This window comes from Pinus tabuliformis, chromosome 3_1, assembly GCF_031772625.1.
Source record: "Pinus tabuliformis cultivar Carrire ecotype Pingquan chromosome 3_1, CPIR1, whole genome shotgun sequence".
Classification (NCBI taxonomy): Eukaryota; Viridiplantae; Streptophyta; class Pinopsida; order Pinales; family Pinaceae; genus Pinus; species Pinus tabuliformis.
In genome coordinates this window covers 138,660,056-138,683,264 of record NC_142301.1, presented here as the reverse complement: position 1 = coordinate 138,683,264, position 23,209 = coordinate 138,660,056, and the positions used below count along the sequence as shown (strand labels likewise).

Below are 23,209 nucleotides of genomic sequence, written 5' to 3'. Positions count from 1 at the left end.
CACATGCTGAAGAAGTGCTTGATGATCTAGGTTGCCAGAGTGAATTAATTCTTGCCAATCTTAAATTATTACATGATGAACAAACAGCTGATAGGCAGAAGAGAGAGGATAAAGAGAGAAGAAGGAGAGAAAAGAAGAAGAGAGAATCTCAACCTCTGAAATTTTCCAAAACCATGGAAGTTCCTCAAAATTGGGCTACTAGTGAATCTCAAGAAGAAGATGTAGCTGAATCAAGTAGTCAAGTTGGACATAAAATAGAAAGGCCAAAACCAGTCATTGTCCATAAAAATAAAAGTGAATTGGCTACTTTAGAGAATGTTGCTACTTTGTTTCCATCCTTTATAATGCCATCACTCCAAAAAGCAAATGTGTTTACAGAAGCCAAATACCCAAGAGTAGAAGAAGATTTGTTTCCCACTAATTCATCTGGATATGTTTTAGATTTGGATAAATCAAAGAATCCAGCTGAATCCATCAGAATCTGGATTGGTGCTCTATACCAGATGCAAGTTGTCTCCAAATTAGATAACTATTCAATCTTCTTGTTAGCAGAAAAAAGAATGGCTGGTATTGTATATGATTGGTGGATGGGTGGAACAGCTGAAGAAAGAGTAAATGTTGCAGCCTCAGGGTTAGCTACTCTAGAAGTCCTTTTGCTTACACAATTTGTCCCTAAACCTAGAGATGAGAAGAAGCAGCTTATTACAGATTTAACAAGAATGGAATTAAAAGATTTAAAGGATTTAGATAAGTTTGGTTATGATTATATGTCAATAATATACAAAGCTAATCTGACCAATGATGTCACTCAGAAGATTTCCTTCTTGTCTAAGCTGCCAGGGAACCTAGGAGATATGATAATGAAAGATCTAGAAGTCCAGGGTAAAAAGATAGATCAAATCTATTGGATAGATCTTTTATTCAGGTGTCAGGAAAAAGTAAAATATTTGTGTTGGCAAAAATAGGTTCACAATGTTTCTCCAAATCTGAATGTCTATCGTTCTGTATTACCTTGGACTCCCTTTAGGAAAAGAAGATCTAAAAAATATGGTAAATACAGACCAAAGCGTGTGGCAAATCCAAGAAGACCATTCAGAAAATTCAAGTATATCAAAAAGAGAAAACAACCCAAAAGAGATAATGCTTGCTTCATCTGTAAGCAAGAAGGACATTTTGCTCGCAAGTGTCCAAAGAGTTCATCTAATAAATTAAAAGCCTGTATAGAGTTTGAAGATTTTGTAGATAATTGGTCAGTAGTCGATTCTCAAGATGAAGTGTCCGATATATATATTTTGACAGACACTTCTTTGTCAGATAGTGAATCTATTCCTGATGTCAGTCAGAAAATGAATATATGTTATGGTGAATGGGAAAGTGAACCCAGTGAACAAGAGCTTCATTACAGTGATGAATATGATTCAGAAGATTCTACAGAAGAATACTCAGATGACTCCTCAGTTGATACTGTTATCACCACAGACTCTAAGAATGTCACCCCCGTTTTAGATTCTCTGTCTCCACAACCCATGGTGAATTCTTTTTTTCCATATCCAAAAACAGTCGCATCATCGTCATCATCACTTCCTGTCAATACTAGTGCTCTTGCTGATGAAAGTGCCTTTCTGAAAAATATTGTCAAATCCAATAACCTTCTGTATATCCCAGTTGAAGTTCAAGTGAAAGGTGAATGGATTGCTGTTGATGCTTTTATTGACACTGGTGGCTCCAATAATCTTGCACGACCATCTCTCTTTAAAGGGTTATGGAAACCTCTATAACATATTCTAGTTTCAGAAACTATTGGCGGTTCGGTCAATCTCACCCATTATGTAGACAATGTCTCTTTAAAACTTGGGGGGAGTATTATCAAAATCTCTGCAATACAGCATTACGATGCTTCTGCCAGTTTGTTTTTAGGAATGCCATTCATTAATTCAGTATTTCCTGTTACTATCAGTGAAGACAAAATAATTTGCAATATAAAAAAGAAGGCAGTTGCAGTTCCTAGGCTAACCTTGGCAAATTCTGAAGCAAGAAGAGAGCAGAGTCAAAAGAAAGTAGGTATAAAGAAAACAAAGAATGAGTCTCATGATTGGAAAGAAGTATTGCAAATCTATGAGAGTAAATCCCAACCTACTCAGAAAGCCAATAGAAATCCTGATTGGTCACCAGAACAAGTCAGAATATATGAGGAATTGCTAAAATGTTGTTCTAATAATCCTCAAGCTTTCTGGCAAGTTGAAAGTCCGCAACAAGAAATTATTACGTTGCATGACAATGGGGTAACTGGTAAGATGATACCCTCCACCCCTGCTGAAGAAAAAGAAATGAGAAAGCAGATTGAAGAATTGTTAGATCTTCAACTTATTGAACGTAGTGGATCTCATTACTCCTGTTCTGCATTCCTTGTTCGAAATCATTCTGAAATAGTCTGAGGGAAAGATAGGATGGTTATTAACTATAAACCATTGAATGCCATCACTAAAAGTTTTAATTATCCTATGCCCAGGCAAGAGACTATAATGCAGAAAATTCAAGGTAGTAAGATCTTTAGCAAATTTGATATGAAATCTGGATATTATCAGGTTCAGATTAAAGAAGAAGATCGTCATAAAACTGCTTTCACATGTCCTGCCAGATTCTTTCAATGGAGAGTTGTTCCATTCGGTTTGAAGAACGCCCCTGCTTTCTTCCAGAGAAGAATGGACCATATCTTCAGTAAATATGATTTTATTGTTGTATATATTGATGACATTCTTGTACATAGCCTAGATCTAGAAACACACATGAAACATTTACAAGTGTTTCTTGAAGAAGCAAAAACACATGGTCTCGTGTTATCAGAAAAGAAAATGCTTCTTTTTCAAGACAATATTGATTTTCTTGGAATTCATGTTAGTCAAGGAAAAATTCAGATGCAGCCACATGTTTTAACAAAACTATCTGAATTTCCTGATTATTTGACAGATGTAAAGATGATTCAAATATTTTTAGGAATTTTAAATTATGTACATAAATATATTCCTAATCTCTCTGAGAAAACTGCTCCTATTCGTCAGCATTTACATTCCGGATGGTCACCTGAAGCTACTAAAGTAGTGCAGCTTTTGAAAGTTGAATGCCAGCATCTCCCAGCACTTAAACCACCAGGTAATGGTTTTCTGATCTTATAGACAGATGCTTCAGACAATTTTTGGGCAGCTGCACTTTTTGAACGAAAGGGAGAAGGAGAAAAAGTAGAAGAAGTCCTTTGGGCTTATGCATCGGGAGAATTTTTAAAGCATCAAAAGAATTATTTCCCTGCTGAAAAAGAAACCCTTGCCATTTTTAATGGGATACAGAAGTTTGAAATTTATCTTGCTCCCGCCAAGTTTTTGATTAGAACTGATTCAATGAATTTTAAATATTTTCTGAATGCAAAAATCTCAAAACAGCTTGCGCGCGGAAGATTGTTAGCATGGAAAATGTGGTTCCAAATGTATGAATTTGATGTTGAATGGATTCCGGGAAATTCCAATTTTCTAGCAGATGCTTTAACTCGAGAAATGAATAAGGTTCATGTTCACAAGAATGATATATTTAGCCTTTCAGGTAAATCTCCTGCTGACGACAATTTTGAAACTTTTGTTCAAAGGTTCCGACTTCTAGAATTTCTGTTAGAAGATGTTACTCAAGAGATTAAAAAGCTGGTTGGTTTACGATTGAGAAGAAACCAGTGGATTCAAAGATGCCAGGCATGGCAACACAAAAATGTTGGTGTTTTTCTGAATTTAGATGAAGAATTGGTAAAGGTTTATCCTCTACCAAACATGAAGGTGAAGGTTTATTTCAAAACTCTTGATGATACATGGAGTAGTCACTATACAGAAGAAATGATCAAAGTTTTAAAAACTTTGAATTATTATCAGATTATTGGTGGAATTGATTTCTCTGTTGCTGTATATGTCTCTGCAAAAATGCTCGATCTAGAAGAAATCAATATGAATGAACTGGTTCAACGTTTTTTGAATTCACTAAGGATTCCTGATTTATTTGAAGAATTGGATGCAGCCTTTTTGCAAAGGTTTGATGAAAATTTTGTTGCTACTGATTCTTTCCCACAATATGAATTGTTTCAACCGTTTGCTGATTGGGAATTCAGGAATGGAAAATGTCAAAAGAAAGTTCAAGTTCGAGCTTCTCAGTGTGTTGAAAGAACACTCCAGTATCTAAGAACATTCTCAGAACCATGGGATTATCAGAGCATGGAATTTAGAAACCCTATCGTCCCTAATCCTTTTGCACAAGTCTATGGGACAAATAGTATAATGGAATCTACATTGGCAGAAAATCCAGAGGAGATAAAGAAAGTTTCTAGGTGGTTGCAAGAATTTCATGGCTTGAAGCTACCTGAAAAAGTTTCTTTAATTAAAACTTTAGAGCCAATGCAAGGAAGATGTGGAGTAATGCGACTGATAATCAATCAAAAGGCACTAATCACAATTAGTGTATCTGCAGGATGTTGGACCGAAGATGTGGTATGTCTTATCAATTTGCTGTTATCAAACAGGGTATGCTCATCAATGATGTTCGAAATAGGATGGCAAGAAAAAGGAGGTATCAGTCATCAGTGTAAATTATGGGTACAAGCAGCCATCGAGCAGTCTGTCAGTATGTTTCAAATATTCAAGTGGGACTTATTAGATGGAGTAGAATTGTCAGTTCAGTCCTTGCCCGACTTTAGAAAAAGCAAGAAAGATTCTTTTCTTAACATTGAAATTGATCCATTTGCGTATGTGAACAGGTGGAATAAAGATGATTATCTCTTCCCTCAAAAGAATCTAAAGGCCACCTCTGACTCTATAAAGTTTGATACAGGACAACCTTCATGACAACAATTTGATAAGGGACAAAGTTCACATGCACCACAAAAAGAAGAATCTTCAATAGTGATATCCAGCTCCAAAGGTAAAGAAAAAGTAACTGACGAAAAAGAGACTGTCTTTGTGGATGTATATCAAGATGCTCAAGTACAAAATGACCCTACTTGGGAAAAATAATATTTATCGTGGCTTACGTCTTCATGGGAAAAGCCTGAAGAGATGCTGTCCAAACTTACATCCAGTTGGGAATGACAAAGAACTCCACCAGATTCAGATTTTGAAGCAGATTTTGATAGTGACTAGCACTTGTTAGTGCGTTTTCTTTTTTATAGTGCGTCTTGAATTATTGTACTCAGAGAATATTGAGTAGACACCGTCGTGACTAAGTAATGTCCGACAAGGACCCTCAATTATTCTCATATGTCTTATAAATAGGTGTGTTGTAGATAGTATGAGGCATCGTGTGTTTGAGTGTGAGTGTGTGTTTGTATTCTGAGCTCTCAAAGACCAGAGACTAGCAAGCTCTAATCTTGAGGCTTAACTTGGTATGTAACATATTGCTTGAATTAATATTGAAGCCTGCTGGGCCGCCAGTCTGAGGACTGTTCTGTTCCAAGATCATCTTAAGGAGTGAGATTGTAAGGCGCGTTGGAGAAGCGAAAGGGTCGCGTTAGTCCGCGCATATCTCAAGTTGATGTGAGGAAGTTTGCCTTAAGTGTCCACTTCAAAGGTTCAAGTAAGTTACTGAGTCCATCATCTAACACACAAGGAGCAATTCAGAAACCTCCCACCAAGTGTCGCTTCCTCTAGATTTGTGGCATGTGCATCACAACCTCGATGTTATCAAAACTCATCAACCGGACACTGTAGAGATCATTCCTCACATCAAACTTGTAGCTCTCACATCCCACATCACATCTAGGAGCAGTCGACACATTCAACTCAGTTGTTTTGGGGTAAGCCTGCTTCCCATGCCTTGTATTGCATTTTTGTCGTTTTTTTTGTTTTTTCTTGTGTGAGTACCATTTGCTTGATTTCCTTGAACGCTTGTTGTCGTTTACATGTCTTCTAGCCTATCCTAGCTCTATTTCAGTTTTCATTTCTATCTCACTATTTTCGCATGCATGAAACTTTTTTGCATGCACGTTCGCCCAATTGGCGAACTGCCTCACCCACATGCATGTTGATCTTTTTACTGAATCTTTCATTCATGTTTTTCATAGACTTTCGATCAATTTTGCTATCACTTAGTGTTGTCATGCATTCATTGTCTTATTTTATTTCGGTTGCCCATCGGCAAGTCAAGCCAACCTTGGCCCGGACTCTGCCTCCACTAAGACTGCATTACGCAATCTAGGGAAGGAAGGCTCATCTTCCTCTCTAGAAATGCGCATTCCTGCCCACCACTAGCCTCTAGGATTGTTTTGTGCATTTCTGGAGGAAATTGGCTGCTTGGCCCAAGAAATTGTGCAAATTTGTCCCTAGGCCAGCAGTCCTTCCCTGACGGAATTGCGCATTGGAAATCCTAGCAGTCAATAGCTAGACTGGATTGTGCATTACATAGGTCCAGCAGTTTGTTAGTCTCCCAGCAGCCCAAACTGTGCCTTGTGCAGTCTTGGCAGTCGGTCTCCTGACCTCCCAGTCGAAATTGCACAACCTTTATGATCATTCACCCAGGTATGTTGCAAGTCAGTTCTCATGTTCATTTTCGTTTTCGACTGATAGAATTCTTGCCATGAGTGTTTCCATGTCTCTAGGTATTACAGGTGTTCATTTGCCTCTAAGAAATACAGGTACAATGGTTTCTAAGGGAGCAGAGATGAAGACACCGTTCAAAGCACACTTGGGGATGCAGTCGATCAAGTGTCTATGGACTTTCCTACCCATGAAGACATCAAGTTGTTCAAGATATGACAAAAACAACATCACAATGAGTAGCATCATGGACAATAGCTAAAGACAACATACCAAATGCAATGAATGCAAGAGGAGGGTTATTGACAACATGGAGGCAGAACAAGGTTGCAAGCTCAAGAAGATCCATTGATAATGAAAGAAACTTTGGAGACTCTGGCTATGAGGCGACGGTGCGACATGAAGATTGTGCAAAGACAGAGAATGGAACAAAGAACGAGTTGCATGTGTTGAAGTAGCAACTCAAGAAGAACATGAAGCTGCACAAATAGACGAATGAGTTGTAGCAGGAACAGGAACAACAGTGAGCACAATATGCACTCACAGATGAAACTGCGCCCGTACAAGTTAAATATCTATTCCAACAGTTGAAACGGAGTAGACATGGTGAGAAGTGTTGTTGATCACGTGCAAGGGATTAAACATCATGCATGTCATTGAGTGAACGAATGAAATCCAACCCATTTAACACACTCACCAAGGTGAAGACAAGAAGCAAGTCCAATTGGAGTTGAACATGTACTTCGGCAAGTTGATGTGCATGACCACCAACACACACTTGAATATCAACATGGACATTATGCATCATTATGTTTTCGGTTCAGCCGCACCTAAGAAGACCATGTGCATGTTAGCAGACAAGTTGGATGAAGGAGCCGAACCAATGCAACGGTTGCAACGGAGGCAAGAGTTCGCTTCAGTAAGATGTCACCATGAGGTGCATGCACACCATCACGAACGACCAATATTGGCATCAGCTCACCACCTTCACCATCACAAGCATGTCAAATAGTTGGTCTCATCACAGTGGACCGAGTGTCAATGATGTCTTGCAAGGCTTGCTCAAGCCATGTTGTCTCACATGAGTACATGTGCATTTTAATGTTGAGTCGTGTCAAGTGTAAGTCAAGTGTCAATAGTTGGATGTAACAGTCATAGAATAGGCAAAGAGTCATGAGGGTAGTTTAACTGTCACAAAGGGGAACGTCAAGGGTCACCCCACCCTTTTCTATAAATAGTCCCTCATAACTCATTGTAAATGCTTTTGGTTAGCCAAGCTTCTATTAAGACTATCTTGAAGAAATCTTGGACCATATTGTAACACGCCTTGGCTTCTCCACTACACAGAGCAAGTACATCTCTTTGGAGGAGCAGGCGGATGTGGATGTAATGTTTCATTGATGGGGCTAGCACGTTTGCATGGATGTATTTTATGATTGGAAATTACACTTTTATATAATAAGAGCCAACACATTTTCATGCATATGTTGTTATTGTAGTTGGACTGCTTCAGTTGCCTTAATGATATATGGTGTTTAACTTACGTATTTGTGTATGAACTAATTCACATGCATTTATATGAATCTTGTTGCAAATGTGTTGTATATGCTATTAATTTTGTCATTGTTCGTGTCAACTACTCTGCCGGACACCAGACAGACCTTTCACTTGAACCTTGCTGTAACAATCATTGCACTCGTTCGGACTGATCCGTGAGTGTTGTACATGTTATCTTACCTTGTATGTTGTGACTACCACATCCAAGTGGACTGTTCTGCCAGAAGCTGTGTATGTCCTTTTGTGTTGTGTGTTCCTAGCCGAGTTGGGACTGATTGCTTTCAACCTGGAACTCACCTTCACCCTTATCTCCGCCCTTATGTGTTAGAACCTCTCATACACCTTCCTTGACTCACTGCAGCAATCACACCCTTGCTACTGACAGAGTTATCTTACTTGCCTCTGTGCGACATTATGGTTAAGGCATTACCTTACGACCCACTACTGGGACTCCTACACCAAACGATCTGAGGTCTAATTGGGACTTCTTACTGGGAGATCCCCTTAACATGTTGGCGGGTCTAAAACCGTCAACATAACCATAATAAACCAGAATCATAGATCACATGTATCATCATAGACCAAAATCATAAATCACATGCATAATAAAACTGAAATAAAATGATGATACTTATCCTTTAATCAACCCTTAGCTTCTACCTTTGTCCTTATTCTGTACACACTCTGGATCAATTGCCACACTTGACAAACACCCAATGCCTTCTCATCAACCATCTGCACACACGCATATTGTGCATCACACACATATGACCACACCCAACATACAACACCATGCAATATATGCACCTACACCTGACATAAAACACATACACCTACACCCAATGTACAACACAACACAATACATACGTCTACAACCGATGTACACAACAACACAATACATACACTTACACCTGATGTACAACAAAATACATATACGTACATAGAGTACAACACAATGAATACACATGTCATGGTACCACGACTACACAATGCACTTACATATTACTGCATGCTCGCAACACATCATGTACGACATGCACATAATACCACATGTACACAAGTACCACATGTACAACATGTACACAGTACCACCTATACACAGCACCACCTGCATAATGTGTAAACAACATCACATGCACACAACACCACCTACAAAACGTGTAGACAATGCCACATGTACATAGTACCACCTATACAATGTGTACACAATACTAGACGTACACATCACCACATGCACAACATGTACATGACACCACATGTACACAACACCACCTGCACACAACACCATATGTACAACATATACATTCATCACATGCTAACAACACCACTTGTACAATCATGCACACAACACCATGTACATAGCACCATATGTAAAACATGCACACAACACCATATGTAGATAGCACTACATATACAACATGTACATAACACCCTATGCACCCATCAATGCATATCCAACATGTGCATAACATCATATTCACACAACACCACATATCCATCATGCGCACAATACAATATGTACATAGCACCGCATATCCAACATGTACATAACACGATTTATACCCAGCACTGCATATGCAACATTCACACAACACTATTTGTACCACCTTGTACATAAAATCACATAAACAACATCACACTATATATGCACAACACCACATGCACACAACATCACGAATGCAACATGTACAACATATACAACATATACACAACAGTAGTACCACACATCCAAAACCACACTGTCTCTACCAAGCAACCTTGTTTCTAGTGTCTCTCTGTCATCCATGCTTATCCAAGCATCTCACTGACCACACTGTTTCCATTTCGTTAATGTATCCCTTAGTATAACCTATCCATAACATAGACATAATATAATCACATAATATCAACTCATAACCACATGATACTGGCCTCATATATTTTTCATGGCTACTCTTCCACTTGATTCCTCATAAACCAGGAACCTCTTCATTTCGTTCACCGGCGTAAGCAATCATTCCTCCACAAGAATGATTCCTAACGACCTTTTCAGACAAAAAGATACATACATATAAATATTAGCATTAATAATCATGATCCATGGTGACCATGTCAGGCATGACATACATACATGCATACATGTGTACACATATAGAAGTCATCATAATCACGATCACAGCATAATTACTAGATATCATAAGGTCAAGGTTAAGAGAACTCCATTTACATGTGCAACACATGCGCAGCATAGAGAACAACAATTCCCAACAAATCCAAGGCATATGATGCCTCAAATCCATTCACCTTACCTTTCTTGATTACCTTTCCCATGACTAGCCTGCCATCATCCATTTACACCAATGGACCCATCCAGTCCAATTGGCTATCATACTCTTGCCTTCACCTTCCCTTATACATCCACCGAGTTCATCCAGGTCTTACCTTACATGTCAGGTACCACACATCTCTCCCAAGATCCATTAACTTCCTCCTTCCCCAACCAATCCCAATACTCTCAAAACAATAAAGGAAACAACAAGAAGCAAACAAGAAGAAAACCATGTAAAACCAACAATAATACGACACCACAAACAAAGTGGCATGGCCATGCACAAGATGCAAACAAAACCACAATCAAGCACAACAAATCACCAAAAGACCAAAAGCGCAAGACTGACAACATATGCCATGAATCTATCCCCATGGTTCCCATTGCTTGCAAGGGAAAGCCCAAGCTAAGCTTTATTCATGACTTCATGGCAATCTATTTTCCATATAATCCCTTGCATCATACTACCATCAACACCTAAATTTCAGTGCATAAATAAACATAACAATATGTTGGTTACCTTACCTTGTTGTGCCAAGCATGTTGTCTTGCAACTTAACACATCCACACCATCTCTCAAGGGACTCCATTTACTTTGATATATATACCTATAACTTGACACCAACAATTATACCTATCAAATACATGTCCATGAATATCACACATATCCACATAATTTCAGACAAAATCAAGGTTAAGAAGACTTCTTATATACAAAGCAATAATTCATTTGGAATTAGGGTTTCCAAACATAGCCAAAGGAACTCTTGCCCAATTCCTTTCTTTTACCCTTTTTACCTTGTTGCAATTGAGTCTTACTATGTATTGTCACATCACCCAACTGTTAGTTATACAACACATCAACTATCACCTTGTCAAGCTAATACGAAGCACGTTTCCCTGCAACTTCTCCCACATATCAATCTCACGTTCCAAAGATCAAGACATAATGTATATTAATTTGAAATCAAACTTTACTAAGTCTAACAACCATGTCATACTCAACAATCAACTCACATTCATCAGCCATAATACATAATGCTACAAATACCACCTACTTACACTCAAGTACATATTAGTTGTCTCAACACATATGTATTAGTACAACCATCTTAAAACAAGATCATTTCGACAAGAAATATTATAGACACATACTCATATCATTCAAGTAATCAAACATTCAAACAACAAATAGATGACATAATAGACACCAAACACTCAAACACCAAATAAACGACATAGTCAAACATTCAAACACTAAATATATGACATAAGAAAACTCATATCTTAATGTATCTCAGGGGAGGCTATCTTGTATGCACAATCAATCTAGATTAGCATGATATAACTTCACAACATATCAACTCAAACATAAATAAGGTCATGATATCCATAATAGTCACTAGATAACATGTTCACATCATAAACTCATAAACAATTTTCATTCATGCATAACAATCACATATGCAAAGTCAGTCTAGATTAGTACAACACAATATCACAAATATGTCGACTCATACTTGAATGTCATAACCCTAACCATCTGCGTAGGCCAATCCACTTTAGTATGAAACATCAAGATCTTAATGTAATAACCTTAATCATCAAGTTACTAGCATATAACAACAACAAGTTATATATCATGCTCATCAACAACATATAACCTAATCATCAAGCTAACTATCATATAACAACAAGTTAACCTATAACATACTCATCAACAACCTGTAACATAATCATCAAGTTATCTAACATAAAACAACAATAGCAATGCATACAACCACATGATACTATCATTCCTGACTATTCGACACATGTGCATATGACTACACTAATCAACTAGCATATATCATGTATGTAACCATAACATCAATAGAATGAAATGTATACACATAACCATAATGCATATAACAATCCTTAACCTACATACTTTCATGCCAAACATACAAACATGTATGAAGACATGCTCTTGCCTTGAGGTTCAATGTTGCAACTCAGCTTGCATGATCTGCATCTCCTGCTCTATCTCAGTCAACACATTAGCATCATAACATACCAATATCATCATGACGATCTAATTGCATACAATGGAATCATGCACAACAACCTTCACTGTGACAATGCATGCATTACAACATATAGACACTGACACTCATAACAATGCATATACAACCACACACTCATGGCCACACATCCCACAACAACACCATCAACCTTCACATGAATACATCACTACAACCATGATCAACACCATGAAAATGCAACAAGTACATGGACTACAAGCATAAGGAACACATATGTAACTGACATGAATACATGACCAACACACCGCCCATCTAGTCTGAGGCGTGAACCATGCTCTGATACCACTATGTAACACCCTCCTCCCACATCTACCTAAGTGATCGTCCAACCGGGGTAAATATGTGACAAGAAGTTATTATGATATGATTTTACGTCCAAGGTCACCTTAAGGAATTGGAACTGATGGAAACACACCATACAAACCTTCCACGTCAACAGTAGAACTCCTAGGATCCATCCCAACCACTCAAGTAACTAGCCCTTCATACCAATTGAAGTTTTAGACCATTAAACCCCCGGACCCTCCCTTGGTATGGGAATGCATGTGTCCAGAAGGATCTAGATGCTCCCACAACATGGTATGCCAGTGTCCAGGGACATTTTTTCTCAGTGTTGTGCCAATGTCTCCTGGATTTGATCCACTTTTTCACGCCCAAAGCCTAGGCCACTACCCATAATTAAATGAAACCTTCAGAGTAGAAAGATAACAAAGGAATGATGATACAAATGCAATTACTTGAACAAGCCCTTGTCTGGACCCCTGCTAGCCATGACAGGCATTTCATCAAACATGTCACAAATATGTAATCTATAGGTGTAAACAAAAGATCTAAGCATAAGGGTCTCATACTTATCTGAGATTTGCTATGAAGCATTGATGCCTCAAGCCATTAGTTGCAATTTCATCCATTAAGCCATATATACTTTGTTCATTAATTTACAAGTAGAAACATGATGAGAGCCATACATAGGCATTGTCATAATACATATTCATAACCAGCATAATAGAAACAAAAATACCAAGGAAATCATATCCATATCATCCACATATAAACCAGTACAATACCCATGAAATAACAAGGAGAAATAACCTCACATTAATGATGTAAAATCCATCCTGGTATGGGACTACCATGTTCCACCCAACCGTAGACATGGTTGAGCCAAATCTCTCTTCAGCTAATCACCCCTATGCCATATTCCAAGCATGAATGTGGAATCTCATAAAACACATCAATAAAGGGTTTCCAGAGGCCAAACCACCTCAACCCACCAAATAGTGATTCCACCTCACAGCCAGGCATCACAAAACCATCACCAGTTTGGTCTCTACCCAAGCTATCTAGGGCTCCAGAGCATTTGTTCCAACCCAGATTCCAGGACTATTAAATCAACCCATGGTTGTTGTGGGGCTCAAGAGCGTTTTTCCAAGGGTCTAGGATTAGTAACTCAACCCACAACTTTTTCCACGCTTCCAGAGTGTTTGTCTAACTAGGGCTTCCAGGACTAGTAACTCAACCCACCAAGGGATTCTAGAGTGTTTGTCCAACCAAGGCTTCCTAGTCTAGTAACTAAACCCCAGTTGTTACAAGCCTTCCAGAGCGTTTGTCCAACTAAGGCTCTAGGACTAATAACTCAACCCAAGCCGTTACAGGGATTCTAGAGAATTTTTCCAACCAAGGCTCCAGGAACTAATAACTCAACCCTAAGCTAAGGAAACATGAGAACCAACCGAAAAACAAAGAAATAAACCCATAGCACCATGGCTTTCCAGGAAATGGAAAGGCTAGGAAAACCCATTTCCAATCCAGGAAATCCTCCATGACAATGATAGATCATGACCAATAAACCACATGCATATGTCATGCAAGCCAAAACTAGTGAGGAAAACATACATGCAACTTGGTACCTGCAAGAAAAACCCATTGTAGCTGCTGATCCTAATGTCCTTTGACACTTTCTTACTCTTCCTTTTCCTTCTTGCTCCAAAACTCCAAGTATGCCACACTCCTCCAAGAGTGCTCCAAGAAAGCCCTAAGTGTCTAAGAATATGAGAGAGCAAGAGAGAGAGAGAATAGAAGAGAGCTCCACCAAAACCTGTCCAGACCGAGCTTGCCAACTGTCCTCAAAAGCCTTTTTATTAAAGAGGCATCTATTTTCTTCATTTTCCATTGTTTTCCTTCAATTTCCTCCACACATGCAACATGTGACCTTTCACCTTCCTTTTCTCCTAATTTCCATTATTTTCATAAATAAAATGCCAATAAACGCTTCATGCCTTTCCAAAGACTTTGCCAATTTCCTTAGCCATAATAAATTGAAGTGACACCCCACTAGGATATTTGTCCCACCATTCAGCTTGGAATACATGTCCCACGACCATGGTCTTATATATTTTTACATTGATTTTTAACCAAGACTGTTACACAACACGTGGCATGTGTGGTGTCAGCATGATGTCATCCCACTAGCAGGACCCCAGAAGGTTTTGTAATGAGGTGCAAAGGAACAGATGCGCTAACCATGCATTGATTGGTTGATCCGGACTTAAACAGGAACGCAATAAAATACAGAGGTAACCATAAGTACAAATATGCAGCGGAAATAATACTTCATTTCATTACTGTAAAATACTGAAATATGCTTACAAATAGAAATGGAAATAACCCAGGTAGGGTGATGGTAGCTTATCTCTGAGAAGAGATGTGTCGGCTACATGCCTCTGAATTGTTCTCCAAAAATTGTGTTACAATGTGCCTCGAGGGCCTATTTATTGTTGAGAAACAATGGAAAACCCTTCACATTCCAAAACCTAACCCTAGAAGATGAAACGCCAAATTGTGGGCCCCGTTTTTGGGTAAGTTGGTACATCAACTTCCCGGGGTCACGAATTGGTCATACTATCTCCGTTTGACGCGCATGATAGCCCGTTGGAAAGATCTCTTCGAGGAATACGACAGAAAAGACGATTTTTAAACAAAACAAAAAAATTGGCGGTGGATTTCCCAAAAAACACCGTTTAGGACCTCAAAACGGCTCCGGAAGTTTAGGACCCGAAAAACTGTTAAAAATAGTAAACTGTGCTATAACCAAGGAAACAGAAAAACTGAAAGAGACAGTTGTGGGGGTCCAAATGGGATAGGTGGGTGGCCACCAACATCCACCTGGATCATTCCTCCCCCCTTAGGAAGCAATGGTCCCCATTGCGTTGAGTTCCTCCCTGAGATGAGGAAGCTTCTGCTGAGCTGGGTCTCTGGTGAGTTGTTCTGCAATCTCTGATGTGTCTAGAAATGGTGGGGAGCATGGTCGGTGATGGTCCACATTGAACACTCAGTGCAAGTGAAGGAATGGAGGAATACTGTGCTTCAAAGCATTGTTTCCCGTAGCCTTGTTACTGGTGTAAGGACCATGTCGAAGTGGTCTGAGTTTCTGATGGGTTCTGGTAAGGTGCTCCCTTTGCAAATGTAACCAAACTTTGTCGCCCACCTGAAACTTGTGTGGTACCCCTCCGGGTAAGGAGAAGTTGTTCCTGTGTTCTGTCACGACTGTGTCCCTCTGTTGCTGTTGCTGTGTGGAGGAACCCTTCATGGGGGTCATGGATGTAGCAACGATCTTCCCATTTCTTTGGGAGTGAACCAGACAAAAAATAAATTTCCTAGTCTGTGAGATGAGCTTGCTGCCTTTCTTAGCAGTGATCAAAGAGGTGGCGGTAGGTGGGGCTACCTCCGGTATCCTGTATAATGAATTATCCAAAGAAATGATGACAGTGCGAGGCCTTGACTCATACACAGCATGTCGCCTCCACAAGTATGGCTGGCCTAATAGTACATCACAAACATCCAGAGGTGTAACATCACACAATACCTCGTTTGTGAAGGGCTTGATGCTGTAGGGAAGGCGGCACTGCTGGCGAACTTTGAGATCTCGTCCTTCGTCAAGCCAACCGATACTGTACGGCTGTGGGTGTGGTGTAGTTGGTAGGCCCAACCGCTTCACGACCTCTGCTGACACTACAACAAAACCAGCGATTTGCGCCAGATTTTAGTGCATTTTTTTTGTAATTGTGATGAGCAACCTGGCGCTAAATCTGGCTCTATTGTACAATTTTTAAAGCGTCCTTTTTTGCACCTGATTTTGCATCCTTTTTCACGCTAGATTTTGCATCATTTTTTACACCAAACTATGCATCATTTATTGCGTCAAATTTTGAACCAAGATTTGCATCTTATTTTATGACAGGTTTTGCTTCTAGTTTTGTGTCATTTTTTGCATCTATTTTTCATTCTCTTTTGCTTCCTATTTTGTGTCATTCTTTGCTTCCATTTTTGCACCATCATTTGCATCAAGTTTACACTGTATTTTGAATCCAATTTAACGTCTTTTTATGCATCCATTTTGTGTCAGTTTTTGCATCTAATCTTACGCCAGGTTTTGTATCTAGTCTTACACTAGTTTTTGCTTCTATTTTTGCACCAGCTTTGGTGCCTATCTTTGCACCATGTGTTGAATTTGATTTAGCACCAAATTTTGCATCCATTTTTGTGCCCATTTTTGCATCTTTTTTTGGACCATTTTTTACATCCACATTTACGTTTGATTTGTCTCCATTTTTCCCATCTCATTTTGCACCATATTTTGCGTCATTTGTTTCATCCAATTTTGCATCATTTTTAACACCATCTCTTGCATCTAATGTTACATCATTTTGAGCATCCAAATTTGCATTTATATTTGCATCTTATGTTGAGTCCACCTTTGCATCTTATTTTGTGTCTAATGGTACATTCAATGTAGAGCCATTTTTTACGTCTAATTTTGTATTTGTTTTTGCACCAAGTTTTGCATCCAATTTTAAGCTATTTTATGCCCCTTTTTGAACCATTTTTTTTCTACTTGTGTCCAATGTTGCACCATTATTTACACCGACTTTTTCATCCAATTTTGCATTTCTTTGGTGTCTAGTTTTACATCGTTTTCACCATCCAAATTTGCATCTTTTTTTGCCTCATTTTGTGTCCACATTTGCATATAATTTTGTGTCTGAGTTCGAGCCTAAATTTGATTGTGATTAGGAATCATTTTTTACATCCAATATGGCATCCTTGGTTTCACCTTTTTTCAGCCCCATTTTGCATCTTGTTTTATGTCTTTTCTTACATCTTTTTTTTTTCCTTTTTTGCACCCAAGTTTGCATCCCAAATTTACACCATTATTTGCATCATCATTTGGCATATTAATTTGTAACGTTTTTTGCTTCTTTTTAACGCTCAACTTTGCATCTTATTTTACATCTAGTTGTTGTCTTTTTTTGCTCTAATTTGGTGCCCATTTATGTGTCCTTGTTTTTGCCCAATTTGATATCCTTTTGTATGCCATGTTTTGTTCCCTTCTTTGTGTCAACTATTGCACAATTTTTCACTTCTAATTTAAAACACTTTGTATGTCAATTGTTTGCATTTTGTATTAATTCCTAGTTTAACATCCAATTTTACTTTCAATTTTGCATCCATGGTTACATCCGCATTTGACTTCTTATATAGAGTATATTTTTCTTTACATATATGACCCCCTTTATAGATTCATAGTGAAATATATGATAGTTTCTAAATATCATTAAAGCAGATATCACAATTCAAAATCATTTGTAAAGAAATTTAAGAGAAATTGACAACATCCATCCAAAAAAATAACAATGTGCCATTAACAATTTTCAAAACATGTATAAAATAGCAACATAATACTAATAAAATAAGTATTATTTTTAATCAAAACAACTAAAATTCAAATATGATTAACAAATCAAAATATTTCATTAATATCGTTATTCTACGATAAATTAACAACATACATAAATCAAACTCATCGTATGATTACAAAATCAAAATGTCTCATTGATATAGGGTAAATTCACAACACCCATCTAAACATAACAATGTCATTCTACACAATAATTTCTTCATAAAAAACAATGCATGTGCATGCCTAGCTACCACCACCAAGATCATCCTCATAATCATCTTGACCATCCTCATTACTCTGATCCACATCATCACCAACACCGCAACTATCATCATCATCTCCTCCTTCACCACCATCATCCTCATCCTCATCCTCATCATCTCTTGATATATGTTGAACATAATTTGGATCATCGTCTTGGCAATCATTACCTATAGCATTCTGACAAAAAAAATCAATATTACATGTTAGTATTAATTACATAACACAACGCATGTTTTTGTTATACAATGTTAACCATAAAATGAGGTAAGATATAATATCTAATAGTACTAAAAAATAAAATGAAAATATGGTTTAAAAGTATATTGGAAATCCAACTAAGATTACATACCATAGAGTCCATCCAAACAACAAATTCAACCCATCAACACAAATATAACTTGTTAAGTTGAATTTATGGAATTAATTAACACAAATATATTAAACTACATGCAAAAGTTTGGTACACTTGCCTACCAAACTACTACCCTAAATTTGCCTATCAAGAACCTATGCCTTTGAAGTTTGGTACACTTGGACTCCTCCCAACACTGTTGTTTTTATCTTCTAAATTTTTTGCACTTGGAGTACTTCCAAGTCTTCCAACATCTTCTTCAAAGGAAAATCAATAGCAAAATGATTCTGATAATAAAGGAAACAAACAACATTCTTAACACTAGATTTGGGCAATTTCAATTGCTTCATTGTCATCACATACTCTTCTTTTGCACCATCCATCTGCATATAGATATGGGCAAAGAATCTACCCGAAGTCTCAAAGACTCAATCTACTTTACTACCTCAGCCTACTTTTGTCAACCTGCTTAACTTGCCACCGAAGCTTGAAGCGCCCTTCTAAGTCATGGTTAAGAGAGGTTGAAGTATTCAACTTTTGTGCAAAAATGTAGTCTTGATTGCTTGATTAAAAAAGGAACAAAGTTTTTGTTCCAACCTTTAAGTCACTCTTGTGGTTGATTTTGTCCCCAAACCTACTAATTTGCCTCAAGTTTGGTCAAACATAATGAACATTTGCACTGCTTTGATACGATTTGTCATGAACCTACAGTTTGCTAGAATTTTTCTACAAGAACCTAAGTTTCCCAAGCCTGTTTTGACTCTTGAGGTTGTGTGACACTAGTTTTACTCAACCACAGTCGGTTGGCCAACATACACCTACAACAACCACACTACACACTTTAACTTGAGGTCTACTCATAACTCTACTGTAAGCTACAATGTATCAAATGCAAATGAATCCAACTTAATCAAATTCATTAAACAATAGGCACATGTCCCACCACAACCTTTAAAACATCCCAACAATACTTAACACTTAACCAACAAAATACATTGCAAGGAACATAACATTCATTCAAGTAAACATATTATAACAACACACAAAGTAGAGGTAGCATCCAAGGCAAGTGCCTTGTTGTTATCATATAAAAAATGTCACAGATATATAACAACATAATTGCAACTTTATTCTAGATATACAATGAGTCAAAGAAAGTATTACCTTAACTACTACCCAATAGACTTTCACAATCCAAACCCTTTAAAAAATTGAAAGATTGCCTCTTGTAATTCTTGTCTTCTTTTTCTTCTCACTCAGTTAGTGCAGTTTCACCCTACCATGCCAACCTTGAACTTAGCACGATAATCGAGCTCATTTACACTCTTGGTGAATGATCAATGGATGATGCCTTAGCAACTTTGAGGTGTCCACTACTTATACAAGACTTGTCTCACACTTGCATCCTTCTTTGGCATATTACAAACCTCTCTATGCTTAAGTGGACTCAAGTGTCCACATCACCAACTTCTATGATCAATGATGCATTTAACCCCCTTCATTATTTGATTTCAAATTGTCCAACATCTAATGGTGTTGTGCTTAAGTCACAACACACCTAACAAGTGTGCCCAAGGCACCCAAGCACACATGGCAAGGGTGCACCCAGTAAGCATGTCTAACATATGTGTGCCTATTAGTCTCTACCCCTTCTTGTCCATCCACTATCTGACATCCAATGGTGTTGTGTAGAAGGTGCCCAAGCACAACCAACAAAGGTACACCCAACAAGTGTGTCCAGTTGATGTGTGCCTGACGAATGTGTAGCCAATGGTGCCTAAGGGTGCACCCAGTAAGCATGTCTAACATATGTGTGCCTATTAGTCTCTGCCCCTTCTTGTCCATCCATTATCTGACATCCAATGCTGCTGTGTTGAAGGTGCCCAAGCACAACCAACAAAGGTACACCCAACAAGTGTGTCCAGTTGATGTGTGCCTGACGAATGTGTGGCCAATGGTGCATTTTCCCACTTCATTCTTGTTCCATCAACTATCAAACATCTTTATCACGTTGGGCCCGAGATGCCACACACCCAACAAATGTGCCCATCACACCCAAGTGTGCTTAGCAATTGTGCACATAAGAAGTTCATCTAGTGGATGTGTGCCAAATGAATGTGAACCCAACTAGTGCATTGTACAATTGTATTCTCGGATGCTTACGCCTTAGGGCACTTCTACCCATCCATTGCAACCCTAAAATAGCAAATCCCCAACTCTTGGAATCTACATGTATCCTAGGATCACAAGTCTATAAAATCTAATCAAGTTCTTTATGCCAATCTTGTTCATCATGCGTCATACTTGCAAATCACTAAGTTCCCTTCCGAGCTTCTCTTAGTAGGCCTAACTAATGGGAGCTACACAAATTTGCAACGTGCCAAGTTTGACAAAGGGCAATAGACATGTCCATGGTGCACCTTGCCATCAACAAGGGTACCTATAAACTAACTATTTTTAGCTATCAACCTTTTTTCATGTCCATCCGTGCCAATCAATAACCACAAAGGTTATTGTCTTGTCTTAGTAGCTCAAGTGGGTGGGAGCATAGTTTGTTCTCCTATCCACCCAGGTTCAATTCCAAGGGGCATGTTTCGCCTGTTGTGATAAGGCTAGAAGGTTAGGCACCCTCACTACAAAGGACATCTCAACCCTTGCTAAGTCATAAATTATTGGTATATCCAGTTTTTGCATTGTTGGATATACCATTGGTGTTATAATGGCAGCTAGTAAGTCGAAGGTTGATATGTCATTACATTATGAAACTTTATCGTTTGGATTACAAGATAAAAGACGCTACTTATAATTAGTACATCCCAATCAAACTATATGTTATGAAATGCATGTGACTGCTCTACGCCCATCATATGCATGTGAATTCAATGAAGGTTTTGTGAGTTCTGTTTTGTTGTTTTTTTAAATGGAAATGCATTGCACAAATAGTTGTCAAAAATAAACAACAACTTTGCACGATAATATAATGTGTTGGAAGAATTTAGGAAGTATGAAAGTATCCCTTTGATTAAGAAGTCAGAATTGGTACCTAGCATCATCTCCACACAAATATGTGAACATTGTTTTTACTAAAATGTAACAAGAGATTTGCATGGGACACCATTAGCAAACATAAATACAAGTACAATAGGAGATATTCTAGAAAGCTTTGCATGGCACACCATTAGCAAACATAAATACAAGTACAATAGGAGTTATTCTAGAAAGCTACGGTATGTATACCACTGTAAATTAAACAATGAAAATGGCACAACCAGAGTTAGTCTAGATATACACTATTATAAATTAAATAATGCAAATGTTATGTGGAGAGGGTTTTTTGTCTCACAAACAAGTGGGTCTCATACATCATTTTAGTGTCTAGCTAGGCCATGAGCTTGAAATAAATTATAAATATACAACTATCTAACTTTACAGCCAAAGGATGCCTCTTGTGGAAAGATTTCGAAAACCGTGTCCTTGGAAACCCTTCAAATATCAAATCTGGAATTCTCTCCATTTAGAAGATGGTCTAAAGTTAACAATCCTTCATTTTTGGCACATATATCCTCCTAGGCTGATTCACATTCTTCCCCTTTAAACGAAGTGGATCTATCCCATTTCCCTTCTTAATACTCTTAACACCCTTTGGACCTTTCTGACCCAAGTCTTGGATGGGAAAGCTCCAATAAGAAAGGAATAAGTAAAACAAGGCACCCAATCAAGAAAATAGATTGTTAAAGAAGGATACCTCAAACTTCGACCCAAGTCCCGGATGGGAAAGCTCCAATAAGAAAGGAATAAGTAAAACAGGGCACCTAATCAAGAAAATAGATTATTAAAGAAGGATACCTCAAACTTCTTGGAAGGAGCGGATCCTTCCTCTCTCTAGAAATCAAATGAAACAAGATCGAATTGAGCTATTCCATCTCCAAACTTGACTTTTAATGTTTGGCCAAATGAGACACTTTTAACAGAGGAGAACTTGGTGAAACAAGGAATCAACGATCCTTCAAGATGTGACTATTGTTTTGTAAACAACGAAACCCCCTTTCCTACGTTCTTCTGTTATAGAAATGAGTCTCCCCTCCTCTATTACAGCATCTTCTAAAGAAGAACTGTTCAGTGACTGGTTTCTTTTATTGCTTGAAGGATTCAAAAACAAGCCAATTATAAAGGTAATTTGGAATATTATTCTCTTTCAAAGATACAGCTGATCAAAATGACAAGATATTTAATGAAAATAGGTATATTCCCAATACGTCTAAAGAATCAATGCCAACTTGATTAGAAAAATTCAAAAATTAGGCAGAGTGAATTAAGCCAACAAGAAAAAGGTTGGAAGAATAGTTA

General features: G+C 38.0%; 1 long non-coding RNA gene across 1 annotated transcript; it reads right to left on the bottom strand.

The window, feature by feature from the left end:
• Positions 1 to 18,445: 18,445 nt before the first annotated feature.
• LOC149186159 (uncharacterized) lies at positions 18,446 to 18,888 on the bottom strand. Its single transcript, XR_016256113.1, has 2 exons — positions 18,860 to 18,888; positions 18,446 to 18,687 (listed from the first exon to the last, which is right to left on the bottom strand). It is a non-coding gene; the product is annotated as an uncharacterized LOC149186159 (long non-coding RNA).
• Positions 18,889 to 23,209: the final 4,321 nt, after the last annotated feature.